This window comes from Pleurodeles waltl, chromosome 6 (genome assembly GCF_031143425.1).
Source record: "Pleurodeles waltl isolate 20211129_DDA chromosome 6, aPleWal1.hap1.20221129, whole genome shotgun sequence".
NCBI classification, from domain to species: domain Eukaryota; kingdom Metazoa; phylum Chordata; class Amphibia; order Caudata; family Salamandridae; genus Pleurodeles; species Pleurodeles waltl.
This window is the reverse complement of record NC_090445.1, coordinates 1,666,726,977-1,666,749,622: the sequence shown is the minus strand read 5'-3', so window position 1 is coordinate 1,666,749,622 and position 22,646 is coordinate 1,666,726,977.

Below are 22,646 nucleotides of genomic sequence, written 5' to 3'. Positions count from 1 at the left end.
TCCATGCCAGTTCCCAGAGTGTTGACTCTAACTCCACTGACACCAACCCAATGTGCACTGACAGAGTCAGCACTGCTCCAACATCAACCAAGGGCATGCTTGGTTTATATCGAACCACAAACTTCTCCATATCCCCTGCTTAGCATCCCGCCTTCGCAAGGCATCTCATACATGCTGATCCTTGTTTGGGATGGATTCAGATAATGACTATGATGCAGGGGAAAAAAATGACTAACCACACCACAAAGAAAACTGGTACAATGACTTCAGAGATGCCAGTGGTCTTGATGCCTCTCCTGATTCTGGCCTTGTCTCACTTCCAGGTCCTGCTACTGAAGAAAGTTCTTCCTTTGCAATCGTCATGCGGAGGGCAGCTGAGGTTCTCTACCTCAAGCCCCACCATAGAAGATAAAACCAATATCCTGACTGAAGTACTCTAGTTGGGGCAAACCACTACCAAGCCCAAGCTAACTTTCTCTGAGGCCTCCTAGTGGCCTGAGCCAAACTTTGTTTTGCCCCTCAGGTAATTGTCAAATTGTGAGGTGCCACCAAACTGACCCCAGTGACCCTACCTTTTTGTCTCTGCACCCCTCTACTGAGATGTTGGTAGTGAAGGCTTCCACCAATCAGGCATATTCCAATACTTTCTCGGCTACTCCCCTGGATAGGAAATCCAAGAGAGTGGAGAGCTTCAAAAAGAGGCTATTTACTTCCACTAATTTGCCAATGGCCATTGCCTGTTGTGCCACTATTTCTAGGCCCTCTGGGATTCCATTGCTCAAGTTCGCCCAGGTGTCTCAGAAGATCTTCGGCCTGCCCTAACTCAAGACATAAAGGATGGCTGTCACGCTGCCAAATTCTCAATCAGATGTAGCTTGGATACCATAGATTGCATCGGAAGTTGGCCCTACTGTTACCATCCATCGCCCTGCCTGATTGCGGTCAACAGGGTTTTAAGGCAATGTCCATTCATCCCTTAGAGACATGCCCTTTGACAGGACTCACTTCTTTGGCAACAAACAGATTCCGCTCAGGAGCTCTTTAAAGAGCATGGCCATAGCGCGTTCCCAGGGCTTAATTGTGCTGCTTCACCAGTCATATCCACGCTACTGCCCCTTTCACGGTTTCCGCAGAAGTATCCCATACTGACAGCCTCTGCAAGGTACCAGCAGTTTCGCGGCTGAGACCGTGGCACCCACTGATGCCAAAGGTCAGGGACAGCGCACCATTGGGTCTACTGCCACCTCGCTGTCAAATCTGCACAATCCATTTAGGATGCCCGTAGCAGAGGACAGCCACCTTGTTACAGGTGGGATCCAATGATTCTTACTGGATTAGCTGGACATAACATCAGACAGAGGGGCCCTGCAAATTGTCCAGAAGAGGTACACCCTAGCCTTCATGGCTGCTCCGCCACACCTTCCAACACGCCGGGAAAGACTGACAGAGGGGCTGAATGGGCTATCAAGATGGTGCCTACAGCAAATGTGGATCGAGGCCGCTATTCCCACAACTTTCTGGAGCCAAAGCAGGGCAAAGGCATTCTTTCTATTTTAGACCTGCACCCTCTCAACGTCTTCCTCTTGAAGGACAATTTCAAAATGCTCACCCGGCCTAGGTCAGTCTGCCTTTGACCCTGGATAGTGGCATTGCATCTGCAAAACACTTATTTCCATATACCTGTTGAGCAGGCCCATCAGCGCTACCTGCACTTCATGGTGGAGCAGGAGCATTTTCAGTTGGCTGTGCTCCCCTTTGGTCTCACAAATGCCCCTCGGTGTTCACAAGAGTGCTGGTGGTGGTGGTAGCACCTCCTCAGAGGTCAGGGCTGCCAGTCTTTCTCTACCTTGACGACAGGCTGTTAAAGGCTGGCTCCCCCCAGGCAGTTGTCAACCACCCGCAGACTACGGCGAACCTGCTGTCATCTTCGGGGTTCACTATCAATGTGCTGAAGTCACACCTGACTCCTTCTCAGGCACCCCGTTCATTAAAGCCAATCTGGAGACGGTTCAGTTTTGTGCTTTTTCCCTATCCAGGACACTCAGGTTCAGGTTATGATTCTGATCTTTCAGCCTCTGTCTGGGATTTAAGTGAGATTGACCCTAGGGCTGCTGGAACGGAGGCCTCCTGCTGGTCAAGCACGCCAGGTGGGATATACGACCTCTGCAGTGGGATCCGAAGACTCAGTGGGCCTTTGACCATGTCCAGAGTTCTGAGGATACTGGAAAAGACCTTGAGAGGTGGTTAGTGGACAGTAAATGGGTCAGGGGAAGACCCCTCTCCCTAACTTCACACAGAACTGACAGTGGTCATGAAGTGTCACTTCTAGGATGGGAGAGATGGAGATCAGAGGTGTGTAGTCTCTGATGAAGTCCAGAGTATACATCAAACTTCTGGAGCCGAGGCTCTTCCACTTGCCACTGAAAGCCTTCCTTCCATCCATTCTGGGGAAGTTATCACAGGAGCTTACAGACAAAAACACTGCCATGTTGTAATGCAACAAACAATGTGGGGAGGGGTGTGGACCCATCATGAGGAGGCTCTATGCCTCTGAAAAGGGCTGGTACATCTCCTGGTTGTGAACCACCTGCCAGATCTTTCAATGCTAGGGTGGACGAATGCAGCAGTGCATGTCTAGCGGATCACTAGTGGCAATTTCACCCGGAGATGGCACAAGGTGTCTTCTGCAAATGGGGAGAACCTAGGCTTGATTGCCGGGAATGTGCAATGTCAGTGGTTCTCCGCATTAGAATTTAAGGGGCATTATGCTTATGGTGCATCTTGGTACTCCTGAACACCTCCCTGGCGATATCTTTCTGTCCTGAATTCTGAAGATCAGGGTTGACCAGGACCAAGCCATTTTAGATGCCCCAGATGGGCACTGAAGAAACGGCAGCTAGAGCTCTTGCACATCCGCATTTGTCCTCCCATCAAGTTGCCCCTCCTGGAGGATCTGGTATCGCAGCATTGGGGTAGGATTCTCCACCCAGACCTTCGCAATCTACACCTTTAAGCTGGGAGAATGAGCAGCGACAGTTGAACACCTTCAACCTTCATCCAGAGGTGCTTGATGTCATCTTGGCATTCCTAGGCAAAGACAGTATATGCTTGTCATTGGGACAAATTGTGGGTTGGTGCAGCACATGGTAGATTGACCCACCCAGGGGCAAATTATCTGACATTTTATTGTTTGTTTATTTCTCACCCATTAAAGCTTTGTTTTAGGTCCTCTTAAAGTATATCTTTTGGCACTTTTGTGGCTGCCGAATCAGCCTTCATTATTTCAATCACATGCTGTGATGTATTCTTTTTAAAGGCCTACGAGATTTGGACTCTCTGTCTACTTGTGGCCTTAAATTGGTCCTCACATACGTGATCTGTACTCCCTTTGAGCTACTTCACAGCCGTCCTTTGCAGCTTCTCACCCTGAACATTGCTGAGGCATGGTAGTGAGCTTCAAGCTCTTTGATTCAAACCATCACATATCACCTTTGTCCCACAGAAATTGGTTCTATGGTGCAAACATCCGTCTTGCCGAAAGTTGTGACACTGTTTCACATCAGTGAATATATCACTATACTAGTGTTTTTGCTCCACAGTATTGTGCTCTGCAGAAGACTTACTACGATATTGGCCAAAAAGCAGCCTTTTGAAGGGCTGCAAGATCATTCCACCAGGGCCAAGACTGCTTCCTCTGCACTGACATGCAGAGTTCCTGTGCTGGATATCTTGCAGGCAGCATTGTGGACATTACTTCATACATTCATGAAGCACTACTATCTGAATATCCAGGTCTGCAGAGAGGGGCATTTTTACCTGTGCAGACCCACAGGACGTTTTGGCTTTAGTCCATTCACAGATCCACCTTCAAAGAGGTACTGCTTTGGAGCCTATTCAAAAGATGAGAAATCTAGTTACACACCTTTATCAGAAGAACAAGTTACTTACCTTCAGAAATTATCTTTCTGGTAGAGACTTAATCTAAATGCTGATTCCTGACTGAACCTCTCAGTTGTGTAAACTGGTCTGTGTCAATTAAAAAGGTCCAAAGTCAAGGAATTGGCACAAGGGTCAAAGCCAATGTGCTGTTATGGCTCTACCATTGGAGGGTGCAGGCAGCCTCGAAAACAACTGATATCAATGCAAAAGAGTGGCACCTATATTGACCACGCACTTCCTTTCCAGACTAGAACAACATCAAAGCGGACTGCAGAAAACACCACCTGAGGGCAACAGAACCACTCAATGGTTTCTAGATCCCATCTGACGCCTGGGGAATATTCAAAAGGTGAGGAATCTGAGTTTGGACAGTGTATCTACCAGGATGAGCATTACCAAAGGTAAGTAACTTGTTCATCAAGGTATTCTTGATCTACCTCTACATCTACCTACTACACGTTTTAATAAGAATAAGAAAATGTCTTTTTTCAATTAGTAATGCTCCCAGAAAGTAGAAACCATTTACTATAATGATAGACAATGCAAAGCTCAGAACCTATAGTCTATGCATAAGTCTGTTACTCAACCCTCCCCCCATTTTTTCTGTGCTGATTCTCGCATCTGAATGGGTGGACCTTTCTTCCAGTGCCCTAGCTGTTTCTTAACTACGGCTAGATTAGAGTGAATTAAGAATCAGGAAGTAGTTTGGTTAATTTGTGGGGCAGAAATTCTCCCTTAATATGTTTTCTCCGACAAAATATACATGTGAATCTATATATATATATATATATATATATATATATATATATATATATATATACACACACACACACACACCCCCTACTGAAAGTCAGCAGTACATAGTTGTAGTTAGGTCTGCTTTTCTATGGATGGAGCGTTTTTTTTGGTTTGCTAATGGTTCTGTTTGATGAATCTTTACAAAACTTTCCAAAAAAAGGTTCAACGATCTCAGCTTCGTTCCTGGAAATTTTTTGTGATCTGTCAAATAGGAGGCGAGAAAAAATGGGGAAGGGTCATAAAACGTTTAATCCCCAAGAATTTTCCACAGACGACTTTAGACACAGCTACAGCTACAGCAAAAACTGCTGACCGGAATTACACCAAATTCGGCAGAAAGATAAGTCTTGGTCCGTAGATTGAGCTTTTTGTGATTGGTTGTTAAAGGGTCAAAAATAATTGTATATTTGGACAGTTGGGTTCACAAGAGTCCTGCAGGAATCCCGCAAGAGTGAAATTTAATAATGGAGCCCTGTGAGTCTTCATGATCTCTCAGGAGCCTTTCACAAGAGCGACGGCTCTGATTGGCTGGCTGTTGGAATGTTAGAAATTAAATGGCCACCATTACTGTTTACTGTGCAAAATGGAGGTGTTGTGGAAATGAAGTAAACAAGCTATATATTGGGGGGAGTAAGAAGGGCAGCTGCCCCATCCCCTTAGATTTAAAGAAGAGGTGTTTAAGGGATAACTACTGTGAAGATTATAAATGTATATTGTTTTTAACTATTAACTAGTATTTATGATCTCATGGGACTCTTGCAGGATCGTGAATAGCAAAAATGTGTAGATGAGTTCACAATTCATTCTATCGGTAGGAATGGATATTGTGGAGCTTGTTTTGGAGAGAAAGTGTTTAAGAGCTAAGTACTGTGATGACTAGATGGTTTATTCTTAAAAGAAAAAATACTATCTCGTGATACTTTCGTAAGAGCTGGCGAAATACATAGATGAGAGCAAGAGTTTATGTGCTCCCGCTCTTTTGTGACAGTTTGTAAGGAGGAACAAAAGGGAAACAGTACAAACAACATAGATCATGTAACTACACAGTAGCTCTAAAGAGAGCTGTTTTTGTTAACAGTTTTCAACTATAATTTGTTTTGTTTTCAATATGATTTTGGTGTTTTGAAAGTGTAGACCAAAAACATACAATTTGTGGTGTGAAAAACACCAACAGCGTCTCCTTAAAAACAAAAAGGAGAAAAATTTACAAAAAACTGCTTATATAAAAAAAAACTACTGTGTAGGGGGGCACTTGTTCTCTTGGACAAACTTGTCCTGGGCAGACCTGCTTGCCTCCAAAGAAAAAATTATCTGCTTGCACAATCAGCAAAATATCGCTTTATTTAAAAAAAAAAAGAGGGTTCCTGTCCACCTCTGTAATTAGAACCTGTGCAGTCACAGTATCTCTGGGAGAAAATGATGTTGAAGCTCCTTTAGAGTTATCTAGCTCCACAGCATGAGCCAACTCTGCCTGTGCTAGCCTTTGCAGATGCATAGACCTCAGGTGTCTCCAGGTGCCTTTGGTACTCATGCTCTATTGTTTATCCCTCCCCCCGGCTAAACTCTTTGCCTGTGACGTACTGTGCACAAACTTTCTTGGCACCGGGCCTCATTTCAAAGAATTGTCACACCAAGGATTGTTTGGGTGGCTGAGATGGCCAAGGTGGCTGAGTTGGTGCAGAAGCCCCTGGCTGTTCATCTGAATCAGCTAAAGATATCTTTCTCTTCAAAGCCAAACAGGAAAGGAGAGCAAGCCAAATATGTCCGCTCTGACCAAAGTACAATAGTGAAATAAATAAAAAAGGAAGAAATCTACTTCTTCTAAATGAAGACCTCCGGATGTACAAATCAGAATACTTTGTTAGGATGTGTTTCCTCTACCAGACCTCTTGCGAGAGTGTCCTGCAGGCATCTCGCGAGGCAGCAAAAAAAATGCTTCCTTTATATCTTCTATAGAACAGTACAAAAATCATTGTATTACCTTAAACAACAGGTGTAGTGTTCTATTTTGGTCATAAATACAGAAACAAACAGTAAATAACATACTTGTAAAAGTACGATCTTGCAGGTTGCTCACAAGAGCCCAACAGAAAGTAAAGCCCACTCAGAGTCCACACAGGGGATTTGTGCATCCGGTTCCCGCAAGAGACTTGCAAGAGTCATCACTTTAAAAAAAACAAAAAAACATCCAAACATCTTTCATCCAACTCTTTTGTAGATTAGCATTAAATAACAAATTAATTTACTTAAGAAAAAACCCTAAGCGCACTTGAAGTAAATTCAGTTCATAATGAAATTCAGCCCCTGAACTTACTCCAAGTAAGCGTGCATCTGTTTGAAGACTTTCAGAATATATATATATATATATATATATATATATATATATATATATATATATATATATACACACACGCACACATTTACACACACATTTACATATACATATATATATATATATATGCACAAGCAATGAAGAAACAGTGTAAGGGGGGGGGGGGGGGGGGGAGTTGACATTGACATAACGGAGAGAGACGGCCATAGTCCGGAATCCAGAACACTGTGAGAGGAAAATAAAGATAGAATGAGGGCCGATTAATTATAGCACAGGCCACAGTATATCACAGTGTTTAAATAAGGAAATTCGGTATGGTGCACTGTTTTGGAAAATAAAATTAAACATTGCATGAAAAGAGGCAAGCTACAGTTTTAAAGACAATAATGCGGACCACGGCAAATGTCAGTAACTAAAAGGAATGACTGTCGAGGGAAAGACAAGCACAGATTATGGACCACAATTGTAGAATAGAAACAACGATGGATGTATTAATATTTGAAATAGAATGAGATAATTGCCCTGGCGCAAAAAACTTATTTTTTCAAACAGAGAATCGATCGGCAGTGAGACTATAACATCATATGAATTGGGGAGAAATTAAGCCCACACTGCCATCTGCAGTCAAGAGGTGGAAAGGTTTATTTGAGTTTTCATATGTAATTCAAGATAATAGAAATTATACAGATTATAGAGCAACACGCAATTCCACCAATACATGTGATACAATGGCAGAAAAAAGATCAAAACGTGAGGAATTTATTAGAAAAATGCTTCATACAAATGATAATGAAGTGTCACAGAAAGTATGGATGCAAGGGAATGTGAAAGGAACTGACATCAAGATATTATTGAAAGAGTTGGAAAAAGCGCACACCATGGAAATAAATAAATGGTGGGAAAGGGTCGCCTTGAAAAAATATATTGAAAGCAATCGAATTCCAAGAGGATTGCGAATTTTTATTTTACCAACGTTAAATGATATGGTTCCTGACTTATTGAAACAGTGGCAAATGGATACAGTTGAGTGCTCAAATAAACTAATGAATACTTTAATCACTCCTGCTGAAAGGAGGCTTGCGCAAGCTATAAAAAAAATCAAGGAGGTGGAGAAAGTCAGAAGTCTCAAGGAACTTGAAAATAAATTGGACAAGCATGAAAAAGAAGTCCAACCGAATTTTTTTAAAAAAAGTTCAACAAAGATAAAATGGATTATTCAGCTGGGCGGGTATATACATTTGCAAGACGATTTGACACAATGTACAGTAGACAGGTGATGGATCGAGTCCAGGACAAATCAGGAACACTTTATAGTGTGGAAAGCTCTGAAATGAGTTCGGGGGATGACGGTTCATCAGGGACACAGCCCACCAAACTGGACTTTACAGGGGAAATGAGACTATTACAGATGTCGACTCACAGAAGAGGTGGAGAAATGATGAGGTCAGGGAATCAGGTCAATCAGAAAGAACAAAACAGAGTAGGAAGAGGAAGAGGAAACAGAAGCACAAGAAAATGGAACCAGGTTTAATTGATAATTTGTGATCAGTCTCTCCTCAAATGTCCCTAATAATAAACACATTAGGTAATTGAATAAAGGACTATTGGCCTATATAAATTCTGCAGGAAATTGAAATTAAAGAAATATTTAGCAAACAAGCCCTCTACAGACACAAGCCCAGGAACACTCCAACCTATGTCAAGTTTAACATCAGTGGATATAGAACCATTACAGGACTTATGGGATTTGGAACGAGAGTTCAATATTATGACAATTTCGAATAAAGGAGCAGCATCTGACTTGCAAATTTGTAAAGAAATGGGAGAAGTAACTAACAAACCTGGAATGAGTGGCTGTAAATCGAAATCCAGATTTTGTCCACAACTACCACCTTCAACAAGGTGGATGTGTTTCAAGAATTAATGGCTGATGATTTGAGAGATATTTTTAAAAGGGAGAAACAAAAACATTCAAGTTCCGTTAAAAATATGACACACGATGATTGGTGGGCATTGCAAGATTTACAGAAGGATAAAAGTATTGTGATAAAAGCCTCAGACAAAGGAGGAAATACAGTGGTGATGGATCGTTGTAGATACACTCAGGAGATTAACAGACAATTATCAATTCAAGATAATTATGAAAAATTGAGAGAAGATGCCATGAAAGAAATTATGGGAGACTTTCACACAAAATTAAATTGCTGGCATGAAAAAGGTTTTTGGGAATATGAGGAATTGATGTATATTAAAAAGAGCAATCCCACAACACTAACAATATATGTGTTACCAAAGATACATAAAAGTATGAAAAATCCCACAGGACGCTCGATAATTAGTTCTTGTAACTCATTACTGGAAAACGCATTACAATTCATAGAAATCTTTTTATTCCCATATGTGACGGCGCTTCCTTCCTACATCAGAGACTCCATGGATTTCCTAAGTCGGATCAACGGCATACCTTGGAAACATGAGTATATAATGGCAACAGTAGATGTTGTATCATTATATACCTCAATCAAACATGGGGATGGTCTGAAAGCCTGTGCATATTTTTACGCAGTAGATCATTGATTCTATTAGAGCACACACAGATGCTGTTCTCAATGATGGAGTTTTGCCTCACTAATAATATCTTTATTTTCTATGGCAATCACTATATTCAGAAGAAAGGAACAGCGTGGGAACATCTTTTGCTCTCACTTATGCTAACCTCACGATGGGCCACTAGGATACAGAATATATATGAACAGAAGAGAATACCAAGACTCTCAATAGGGTGGTCCTACGGGTTCGATTTATTGAAAAAAAAAATCTCATTTGGGAAGGAGAGCGGAATGAATTATAGATGTTTCTGAACTCATTGAAAAATAACCCATTGGGACTGCAATTCACATTTGAAATAAATCAAGAGAGAGTAACCTTCTTGGACATTGAAGTTTACATTAAACATGAAAAGATCTGCACAAAATCATATCGTAAACCTACCAGCTGTAATAGCATCTTATTTACCAACAGTTCACATCCTGAAGCGCCTAAATGGAGTGTACCCTATAGAGAATTTTTAAGAGCTAGAAGAAACTGCTCTGAACTAAGTGATTTCAAAATACAGGTAGGTGAGATGTATCAGAGATTTATTAAGAGGGGATTTCCGATATCTGTGTTGGAAGATGCTATGAAAAGAGGTATGGAAAAAGGCAGATGATCTACTGGTTCCCAAAAACTCAAAAAACACAAGAGATAAGAAAAATTATCAGGATCAAACCATCAGATATATCATGGACTAGAATTGATCATACAAAGAAATAAAAACAGCCCCACAAAAAACTGGAGGATCATAAAGAAAGATGAGGAAATCAAAAAGTGGGTGACAGAACATCCAAAGATCTCTTACAAAAAAAGTCCATCCTTAAATGATTTGTTGATTAGAAGCTTTCTACCCTCACAGGAAAGTGGAACAAGAACTTGGCTCCAGATGGAAGGCTTCTTTAAATGTGCCAAATGTAAAGCCTGTCGATATGGCAAAAATATGACAGAACTTAAATGTATCAATGGGTCTATGAAGAAGATTAAGGAATTGATGTCATGTGAAATCATTTGTTGTTTACATCTTAGAATGTCAGGGTGGCAAAAAAAATACATAGGGAGCACTGTAAATAAACGGAAATTACGTATATTACAACACTTAACAGCCATCTCAAATAGAGACTACTCATATATTATTGCCAAACACATTTGGGAACATCATACTGGCGATTGTGACAACGCTCAATATCATAGTATCCATCACATAAGGTCCAACATTAGAGGGGGGATCGAGAATTGACCCTTAGGAGAGCAGAATCCAGATGGATTATGATGATTGGAACTGAGATACCTTGGGGCTTGAACACAGATGCTGAACTTTATGTCCATTTGTAAATAGATTGTTGGACTTTGTATTTCATTCTGTGCTTGTTAATATATGGAGGATCAGTGAGGATGGAATTGGGGGTTAATACCATTAGAAGTGTAATGGTTTTCTCTTATGAGGACAATGATGATTGGAGGGAGGACTAAGTCTTGGGTACTTTACCAGGATTATAATAACGTGAGATAAAGATTTATGTGCCTTTATGAATCATGCTGATGCATTATCGAAGGAGTGGAAACTTGTGAAAACACAAAAATATCTAAATATGCCAAATATGCCATTAATGAGTTAAAATTATGAAAATACATCATTAGTACAAATACTTTATTAGAACGTGTATTATGAAAATAAGACATTTATCGGTCTAATTTGCGGAAATATATGTCCAAAAAAAAAGCACTTTATTAACTGAAAGGCACTTTATCAAAAAAGGAATTTTATAGTGAATTTTTGCAAATAAGTGACTTCATTTGAGAACCATGTAACAATCTCACTTTTAAATTTATGAAAATATTTCCAAAGAAAAACACTTTATTGCGAGGGACATATTATGGAGAAAAAGAAATACTGTATTAAGAAACATGTTAAACTGAGCTAAACCTTGCAAATATTTTGATTATTTGGAAAGGAAAGTTACATGTGACATTGTGGTCTTTTTATGTGCATGTACCTTTATGGAGGAGGTATAGACAAAAGGAGTGTTCTCCTTTAAATGTATGCTTTGCACTGCACGGATGGCCCAGTCGAAGGATTCTGCCAAAAAGCATAGGCCAATTTTTCTGGTGGCACCTCGCACCTTTATTATTATTGAATAATAAATCTTTTGTAAAAAAAGCAATAAGTTGTACCGGATTGGTGCCGTCTACTGGGATTGCTCGAAGAATAATTTGTGAAGTGGAGCAGGTTCCCTGGGTAAACACAATATATGAATCTAATATTTTCCATCTCTTAAGTTTACCTACACATTCATCCTCTCATTTCTTTCTCAGGCAATGTCACAAGTAATATCTTGGCTGGGGTGCCAGCATAATTCACGAGATGACCATTGACAACTTACCCATCCATCTCAAGCTCCTCTTTTTTCTGGTGGTGTCTCTGGAAATTTCATATTTGGAGCTTCAATCACATATAAGGTTCTTTTAAACTTGTTTCAGAAGCTGGTACTGTGGTGTATTCTGTCATCATGCTAGAGAAAAGTGAATACTTAGGACACTGGTCCCGGCGCCTTGATGTCTGCCACACTGGCAGGTTGGGTATGTAGAAAGGGAAATGATCCTATACATCCTATCTTCTCAGAAAACTACTTTCCTCAAAGTTTTTACTGCACTCCATACACCAGGTGTGCAACGCCCATTGGGTTGAAAGGGCTTTTGAAATCCTGGCAGACATAAGTAAGGTGAATTTACAATCGCATTTATTTAGATTTTGAATAGGATCCATTTTGCTTTTCCAATAAACATACTTGTTTAGTGGGCTGTGTGTTTCAACCATGTTTATTTGCTGCCTTTAAATGTTTTGTGTGGATACTGATTGAATGGACATTTATTTAGCCTAACTTAGAGATTTTGCAGTAGTAATGGCTTTCTGCACTACTGGACAACTCATTTTTTTGGATAATGACAGAAATAAGTTTGTTCTTTTGAAACACACATATAGTATGGGAAGTCTTGAATGCATGTAACATATTTACTAAAATAGATGACGCAATGTTGCCTTTGGGCTATGTGGATTATAAGCCCTTGTGCATGGAGGAGGAGTGATGTCAGGAAGAGGAGTTTGCTAGCTACATCAGCAGTGTAGGATGAACTGCTCAAAGCACTGATTGTCCTCGCTGCTCCTCAGTCCTTTTAACCTACAAAGTTCCAGTTGATGCTTCTTTTCAGGCACAAAAGGAAAGAAAGGTTCCAGCTTTTTGTTACCTCTAGGCCAGGGCTCTCCAGCTGAGGTTAATCACACGGCATCAGAGGCTTGGAGGCTGACTTGGAGTAGCCTGCTTGTGCTTGTCGGTGGAGAGCAGGAGTATGCGGCTGCCCTCCTTATAATGATGCACTGGATATCCAAAAGACATAGTGCAGGAGCAATATGCAGCCCACCATCTTGTTAACTAAACAATGCAGAGCTTCTGCCTGGAAAGAAGCCTCAGAGCACATACTTTGATCTGTTTTTATATTCTTTCTGTGCCTGCTTTCTTTCTTTGTCTCCTTCTATTTCTTTCTGTTTACTTTATTGTTTTCCTTTGCTTCTTTCTCGCTCCTCTTTTTAAAGTTTCCTTTCTCTCATTCTATTCCTCCTTTTCCTGTTTGCGTATGTTTCTTTCATTCTCTACTTTATTCTCTTCTTTATTTCTATTTTGCTTAATTTGCTACATTCTCACTTTTTGCTGCGTCATGCTCTCTTCTTTTCCTTTGTTTTCTCCCTTCTTTCCTTTCCTTCTTACCTTTGTTTCATTTGTTCACTTTGCATTCTCGCTTCTTTAATTTCTTGCTACCCTATTTTTCCGTCTTTTCTCCCATTCCTTTCTCTCCTTGCTCCCCATCTATCCTTCCTTTACCTTTCTTGTTTACATCCTTACCACTCATTCCTTTCTCTCTTCCGTTTCTTCCTCTCTCTCTCTCCCATCCACCCCCTTTCTTACTTTTTCTATGCTTCATTCCTGCTTTTTTCATTTCTGCACATTTCTACTGTCACTTCGTTTTTCTTCCTTTTCTCCTCCTGTTTCCTCTTCTCCTTTCTTCATCCTTTCTCTGCTTCCTCGTTCTCTCATTCTGTCTTTACCTCTTTTTTTCTTGAAAAGTTCTTAACTTCCTAATTTAATATTCTCATTCATTATTTTTTTTTCATCATTGGCTCATAGGTTTTCCCATTTGCAAGAGGATGGAGGCAGACGTATGTCAATATGTTTTCTTGTAGAGCACTATCAAGTCGTCATGCACCTCTTAAAATCCACTAGGACCTAGACCTTGTCTATGAAACATACTGTTTCTGCCACCAGTAATTCTTAATCTCTAAAATGGCAGAGATTAAGCTGCTATTCCTTGCGGTATTCTTATCTAATCCATATAAGGGTGTACCTCAGGGGGGCGTGGCCTGAGGAGCCAACATGGCAGACACACTCTAACCGGGCTCCGCCACAAGACCCGGTTTATCCTGTGATCACCCGGTACACAGGCACTGCGCAGGGAGCGAGACGGGGCTCTGCAGCAGCTGAGGCACGTGTGACCGGAGAGGCAGCTTGATGCCGGTGACGCAGCCTGGAATCTGTTGGGTGACCAAGTGAGGCCCTTCACCACGTGGAGAAGAGGGATGGCCGACCAGTGAGTGAGGAGGGCAGGCGGTGGAGGGCCTGGAGCCGCAGCCCTAGAGAGGCGATGGGGGGCCCGCAGGGGCTCCCTTGCTGAAGGGGGTGTGCCCCCTGCGACGCAGAAGTGATAATCACCCCTCCCCCCCGACGAGCAGAGGTGTGGCAGAAACCAGGGGCATCCAAGCTTGGCGGGAAGAGGCAGAGGCCTTGACGCAGTGCGGCTCTGGGGATGACAGACCCGGCGTGTCGGTGATCGTGGTGTCTGCTGGGTCGCAGAGTGCGGTCTCTCGACTTGAGGAGAAGGGGGATGGCCCGGCCGGAGAGAGAAGGCGGTCGGTGCAGGGGCCTGGAGCCGCGTCCCTGAGAATGTAGTGGCGGACCCACTGGGGCTCCTTTGCTGGCGAGGGGGGCCCTGAGACCCACAATGCCAAAGTAGTGGTCGCCCCTCCCCGACAAGTGGAGGAGCAGCGAGAACCGGAGGCGTCCGAGCATGGGGCAGAGAGGCAGTGGCCCTGATGCTGTGTGGCCTCCTGGGACGGCAAGCCCAGTGCAGCGGTGGTTGTGTGACTGCCGGAGGCCTATAACGAGATTGGCACTGGAGGTGAGCCGACCCTGCTTTGAATTGCTGAGATGCGAAGAGAGGAGAGGAAGGGGATTATTGGCAGGTGCTTTGGCCCGCAACACACAGGCGAACAGTACACGGAGGGCAGAGGCCAGTGAGCTCCCAAGCTGAGGGCTGCCTTTTGAGCAGAGAGGTGCTTCATAAAGGGAGTACCAGATGCTATCTTCCCCCCTCACCTCGAGACTACCACAAGGGTGACTATTAAGGGGAAGAGAGAGGATGCACAGTTGCTGACACCTTTGACTGTCAGAAGCAGTGTTGAAGGACTGTCATTAGTGTGCTGCTCGGAAAGCAGCCACTCGGGGGACCACCGTGTAATCCGGACACACCGTGAATGTAAGCTGGGCCTGGACAGCACAATGGTTGCAGGCTGAGTTACGTCATTTCGGAGGGGGCCAGCAGTGGAGTGTGACTGCTACACTGCACACTATACTCTGTCCCACAGAGAAGGGAAGTCTGTTCCTGGGCACCCGCTGCATGGGGCAGTTGCGAACCGGGACAGGTGGTGGCTCCTCAGCCAGAGGCACAGGCTTTCCATCCACGTTGGACAACGAACTAGACACGGTACTGGAGGCGGTGGAACGCTTTGGCGTGTCGCTAGATCAAACCAGAGTGTCCATGGATCGGAAGATAGACACTGTGGCAGCTGATTTTAATCTGCTACATGCGGACCACCAGAAATTAGCGGATAAATCACGCTCCATGGAACGCACCTTACACAAACTTACTCCCAAAACTCAAAGATTAGAAGCTTCGGTACAGTCGTTGCTGGATAGGGTAACTGCCTTGGAGCGCAGAGTGGAAGACTCAGAGGGGCGTTCCCAGAGAAACAACATTTGAGTGGTGGGTTTGCCGGAGGCGGTTGAGGGGAATGACCCTGTGTTTTATGTGGAAAAATGGATTAAGGAACTTGTCCCCACTGAGGCACTCACCGTTTTTCCACTGTCGAACAGACGCATAGGGTGCCGGCGAGGACTTTGCCACCGGGGTCGGGTCCGCGCCCTTTTCTGTTTCGTCTACTACACTATGCTGACAGACTCCTCTTACGTGAGACAAGGGCACTGCAAAGCATTCAGGTGGAAGACGCCAAAGTAATGCTGTTCCCGGATTGCACTATGATTGTGCAAAAGCAAAGGAGCTCCTTCCTGGCTCCGCGCCCTCAACTTGAAGAACTCTCTTCTTTATCCAGCAAGACTTCGGTGGTGGCTCAGGGACAGTCAAAATTTGTTCCTACCCCCCAGGCATTCTGGGACTGGCTGGAGGCAACGGACCAGGCCCGGCGGCCTGTGACACCGGAAACATGAGGTGGGGAACTGAGAGCCAAAGGACACCAAGGAGCATCTACGCAAGGTCTATCGCATGCCCCTGATCTTGAACAGATTATACAAGACTGGAGAAGGTAATTGCACTCAGTGGCAGATATTGGGGAGCCAGGCCGTGTGTCAGACCAGAAGAAGGGGTCTGATGCCGCTGGCAGGGATGATGATTCATTGAGTGGGAGCCGTTCAGAGACTGAGACTGTAACTCCCCCCCCCCCCGCACCCCCCCCACAGTTGTGACACCACAGGCGGCAGACAACATTGTTTGAGTAGCAAATCCTTTTGACATTGCTCAGCCTTGTCTCGCGTAGGTGCGCTGCGGTATAACAGGGCTGCTAAGGGAAAACATATATCTGATGGCCAGTTACACACCCCGGTGTCTAGAGGGAAACTTATGAACTCTGTTTTGATCTTTGTTTCCCCCGACTACTGCTCCCTTGAGGAGGACCCCCCTCGCCCCACTGCCACGCTGCCTCCCCCCCTGCAGTTTATGCTTCTCAAGTTGCATCTGCGGAGATGGGACACATTTACTCCTGGGAAAGGATGTGGGTGGCTCTCTTGCCATCCCCTTGCAGCGCCGACTGAGCGATAGCGGACTGGTTTTTTTTTTGTGGGCACTCCCCGCGAAATTCCCCTATAGGCCCTCTCTTCCCGCTGTGTTAGTCCAACCATGGCAACATGTTTGGGAAGGAGTCGTTTGTCTCTCTGCTCTATCGTATTTGCACTAGTTGTTTTGGCGCTTTCTGTTCACACCTTGTTTTATTGGTTTGTTGTTGACAGGAGCCTCTGCTATAAACTGCGATTTGCCCATCCGCCCACGCAGTACACCGCTCTTTTCTTGATCTTGCATCCACTCTCTTGCACCACATGCATGGTGCTGATTAACATACTCACGTGGAATGTGATAGGTATGCACACACCATCATGCCGATATGCCATTTATTCATATCTCAAAAGGCACTCAGTGCATATTGGATTCCTACAGGAAACTCACCTAATTATGTCAGAGGCTATTAGGCTGCAAAGGCTTTGGCGCGGACAGCTAATTGCAACACACTACTCCTCTTTTGCTAGAGGAGCTCTCATATTGATTAAACCAAACACCCCCTTCCTAGTTGAGGAGCAGGTAGTGGACACTGACGGCTGTTATGTCTTTGTATGTGGCCGCTTAAATGGCCGAGCCCTAATTTTAGGATCCATATCTGCACCAAACACAGAACAAGCTTCCTTTTTGCACAAATTATCTGGTGTCCTATCCCGATGGAGTGCCATTCCATGGCTCCTGGGAGGAGACTTTAACAGCGTCATCGACCCGGGTTAAGACCATTTTTTCCCACCCCTACCCACGGCGCCTGCAATATACGCTGCAACATCACTGCGTAACTGGCTTCAATATTGGTGCTTGACAGATATATGGAGCCATCGTCACAGCCAAGATCGAGTATACTCCTATTATTCCCCTCAGAATGATCTCTATGTACGATTAGACAGAATCCATTGCACTGTAAACCTAATGTCCAACATAGCACACACGGGGTATTTAGGTCGTACACACTCAGACCATAATCCGCAATATGTGCGGATGGTGGAAGATGTACTAGTACCAGCCATTCCCACTTGGCGTTTGTGGCCGGTGACACTGGAGGACCCGCCCTTTCGTGAGTCGCTTGCCAGGGCCATTGTGACATACTTTGACAACAATGCCCAGACGGCCTCAGCGAGGCACCTGGAATGGGACGCGCTTAAGGTGACGCTAAGGGACCATTGTCTGGGTGTGCAATGGAACATGCGTCAGACGATTGAGGCCAGTCTGACACGGAAAGAGGAAACTTTACTGAGTCATGAAGCACATGCACTGGTGATCCAGAGGGGCGCTGCAGCCTAGCGGACAGTCATAGGGAACGGGTATCCCTGTTAGAGCGTCTGCAATGCCTTAACTACGCTGCGCACTCAGCCCGCACGCATGCTGCAGCGGACCAGTCAGGACGACTACTGGGTGTGGCTGATACGGCAGGAGAGTGATGCCACCCCGTTAGTGGAATTATGCTCTGTGGCAGGTAACATGCTACATACCCAACGAGAAATACATGAAGAGCTTACCCATTACTACACACACTTGTACCAATCTACAGTATCAGCCAGCCCAGAGGAATATGATGCATTCCTTAGTCAACTACATTTGCGCCTTACGGATGATCAACAGATGGAATTAGAGGAGCCTCTAACACTGACGGAATTGCAGGAGAGCGTACGCGCTCTAGCCACTGGTAAGAGCCCGGGCCCCAACGGACTCCCAACTGAGTTTTACAAGGCCTATGAGCACTTGCTTGCCCCCCACCTCCTGAAAGTGTAGGAGGAGGCACTCTCTGCTTCTCAGCAAGAGGCGCTGCTGATTTCTCTTCCAAAATCTGCCCATGCTCAACACGTACTATAAGATATTGGCTAAGGTGCTTGCCGCGCGTGTGGCACCCTTGGTCCCTAAGTTGGTCCATTCGGATCATAATGGATTTGTGCCAGCTTGCAGCATGTCACTGAATATCCGGCGCTTTTTACGTTTAATGCGGTGCTTGCCACGCAGGCCTGGCCAGATGCTAGATGCCTGGTATTGGACCTTGAAAAGGCCTTTGATTCACTGGAATGGCCATTCTTATTTCAAGTCCTGACTCTATACGGTTTTGGCCCTGGTTTCTCGAGGCTAGTGTGACTATTGTATACACAACCACTTTTCAGAGTACATACTGGTTCTGTTATCTCTGACCTGATCTTAATGGGCAGGGGCACGCGGCAGGGCTGCACCCTTTCCCCATTACTGTTTTCACTAGCTATAGAACCTCTGGTGGCAGACCTCCGCCACCAAGGGGCAAACTGGGGCATCCCACTAGGGGACAGTCTGCATGTGGTGTCCCTATATGCGGATGATCTACTGCTTTATCTTAGATCTACCTCGGAGGTACCCAACGAGGTTGCGGAAGTGCTGCAAAATATTTCCTCCCTGTCGGGTCTGCGTGTTAACTGGGGCAAATCGGGTTTGTTCCCATTTCATCCAGAGTCAAAGGATCCAGAGTCAAGGGATCCAGCCTTGCAGCTCTCTGGTGCCCTAGTGCTCTGGCAACCCAGAACCTTCAGATATCTTGGGATTTGAGTATATCACTCAGAAACTGATTTGCATGACGACAACTTAAAGAGCACGGTCACTTCCATCCGCGCACAAATGACCTTCTGGCAGACGCTGCCGTTGTCTGTGGCAGGGCGAGTGGCCCTCCTGAAGATGGTAGTACTTTCCCATCTTCTAAACTACTTCTCCAACCTGCCCATTTATATACCAGTAAAGTTTTTTGGGGAGTTAGAGCCCAGGATGAGGGAGTTCATCTGGAATACTGGCCGCTGCAGGGTGGCATTGGTGAAACTATATGCACCACTGGACAGAGGCAGTTTAGCTGTGCCTAACCTAGAACACTATTATTTGGCCACTCAGTTACACTTATCGGACAGAGCCACAGCGAGGCCACAATAGATGCTGGCCAGTATATCTCATTTATTCCACCAAAACACGCGCACCAGGGTACCAGACTCCCTTTTTTTAGGGGTGGCACACCAATGTTATCGTAGGAGTATTAATATAACACGCTCGATCACTCCCATGCGCCAGCGCTGGCTTTACTGAGCACCCCCAGGATCACTACTTTTACGTCGACAGCGGAGCTAGAGTCATGGCATGCAGCCGGCCTACACTCATTGAGAGATCTATATAGGGAGGGCACACTGATTCCCTTTGACACTCTGGTAGAGGAGACTGGTCTACGCACACCTGGCTCATTGGCTAGTTAGCTCATTACAAATACATACCACACTGCACATGCTGCTTTGCTTGCCTGATGGGAAGACAACCTCACTCGAACTTTCACGGATAGGGAGTGGGAGATGGCACAGGCAAGCCCTACACATGTCCCGCGGAATGCACGCTTCTGCCTAATCCAATTTTACATACTACACAGGGCGTACCTTACGCCTGAGAAGATCAACAGGTATTTTTGCCGAACTGACGCGTCCTGTTCCAGGTGTGCGTTGGTTGCAGCTGACTTCTTGGACATGATATGGTCGTGTCCCTCACTGTGTGCCTAACGGCGAGGTGTGGTTTCTCACCTTTCCACCTGCATGGCACACCCAGCTTTAACCAGCTGGGAAGCCTGCCAACTGGGATTATTCCCCATGCTTAGGGAACACAAGGCAACTACACGTTTCTTGGACCAGGGATTGTTGACGGAAAAACACCTCCTCACAAAAAGATGGAAAGTATCTGAACCTCCGCCTTTGGGGGCGTGGCTGCGCTTTCTTGGTATGGGCACGAGTTGAGGGGTCAGCACAGCATAGGAAGGATACACTGGGACAGCACAAGTATCCATTATCCGCTAGCTGGGAAAATATGCTTACTGAGCTTGAGACACTACAGGATATACCTGCTGGCAATTTGGAAACCTAGAGGCGTGATGTCCATAGCGCATTGTTTATGGAATCGAGGGAGTGGCTCTTTCTCCTGTTGTAGGGACTCCTATAGCTTTAGCAGTCTGAACTATTGCATAGTCCTGTCTTGAGAAAACAGGAGGAACTGGGTGGATATGTCAGGTGGGCAGCGGAGGGTTGAATGTGAGTGGGAAGTTGTTAGCAGGCTCTGGTTCTGTTTATTAAACTCACTATTGTTATCATTTGTTATATTGAGATATGCCGAAACACACACATTAAGAAACTGAGGTATTATTTATATAATCTGCGATTGCCTGATACGCCTGATTACTTGTTAGAAGACTACCAGCATAGGATCTTCATTGCAATATGTCTTGAACTCAGATGGGTTGAAAGATACGACTGTTGAGATGGACCCGCTTAAAACTTGTACACAATATAAAATGTAGCTGCTGTAGACCAGAGGGTGTAATACAATTGTGTATGTATTCTGTGGCATGCATTCACTAGAGATGATATGGCTGATTGTTTCTGCTCATGAATAAATGTTATATTGTGACAATGGTTAAAACTGTTAAAAAAAAAAAAATTGAATAAAAAGATTTATAAAAATTTTAAAAAAAAGGTGTAGCTCAGGATAAGGTAAATTGATCAGAAGTAGCTCTCACTATAGAAAAGGTTGGAGACCTCTATTATAGATTATCCCAATATGTAGTTGCAGAAGTCCTGCCTCAGGCACATTTTTGCTCAGGATCTGAGTGACACCCTAACATACTACAGCCACATGAGGTCAAATTGTGGTGCAATCCATCCTCAGCATCTATGCCAGAGGCACCTGCTATTCCACCTGCTGCAGCTAATTATTCAGTGCCTAGATGGAGACCACAGGGCAGCATCGTAGCAGACTGTGCATCATCTTCTGTGGGGTGCCCCTGCCACCCTGATTCCCAACAAGAATTTTCCATCATCTAGATGTCAATGTTTTCCTGCTGCAGTTTGTTTCTGGTGAAGTGGCCCTGTGCGGCTGTTTACTGCTAGATTTTGCTGGAGTTTTCCCCAAATTAAGGGGAAACTAATGGTATGGCACATCTATTGAATCAACCTGCTGCGACCCTACTGACACCAGTATTTTGGCAACTCAAACTTTTTTTCACATTATGACTAGTCTGATTTATCCAAAGCTTTTTTCATTGTTTCAGTTTTAGCCCCATCTCTTCATTTAAACATCAGTTTGATATATTTACCATTCTTTTAGGAAGTATTTAGCTAATCTACTTGTGCACACTCCCCCTAAGAAGTCCTAATTTATGATTCCTTTGCCTCACACAAGAATGCTACTGCATATGTAAAATGTTTGAAGTGTTTACGTTTTACCAGTTAATTTTCATGCATAATTGCCAAACATTGTTATAAAGGTATGACTAGTTAACATTCTTCTGTTGCTAGTGTTCAGGCATATGGTGGAAATTTGGGTACTTGTTTGCTCTATACTTCAATAAACTATCAAATGAACCATAAGTGACTTCAAATCATTTGACTGGAAGTGGCATCACACACCATTTGACCACTAATCTCATCATATGTTGACCCCTTGACCCATCCTTAATCATTCAAGAGCCTCCTAAGTACTATCCAGAGACTAATTGGGGGCAAAAAAAGCTAAACCAACAAGAAAACTGGACTTTTAGAGCTGTGTTTACTTTCCTATCCTGACTATGCCTCCAGGGTATCAATGGCATTAACATAGGTATGAAATGTCATGCCAGTTGTAACAGCTTCTACTACTTGTTACTGCTGATCTATGTCAATGTGTTCTGTGAGGACACCATGGATGTTTACACCAGGCCAGTTCTTGTGCCACTAGCAGGCAAATCCTTCCAAAAGTGTTGCATTCCAGGTTGTAGTAGTGACCAAGTCAAAACCACTGATATTTGATGGAAGACTGAACTAAGGGTTTC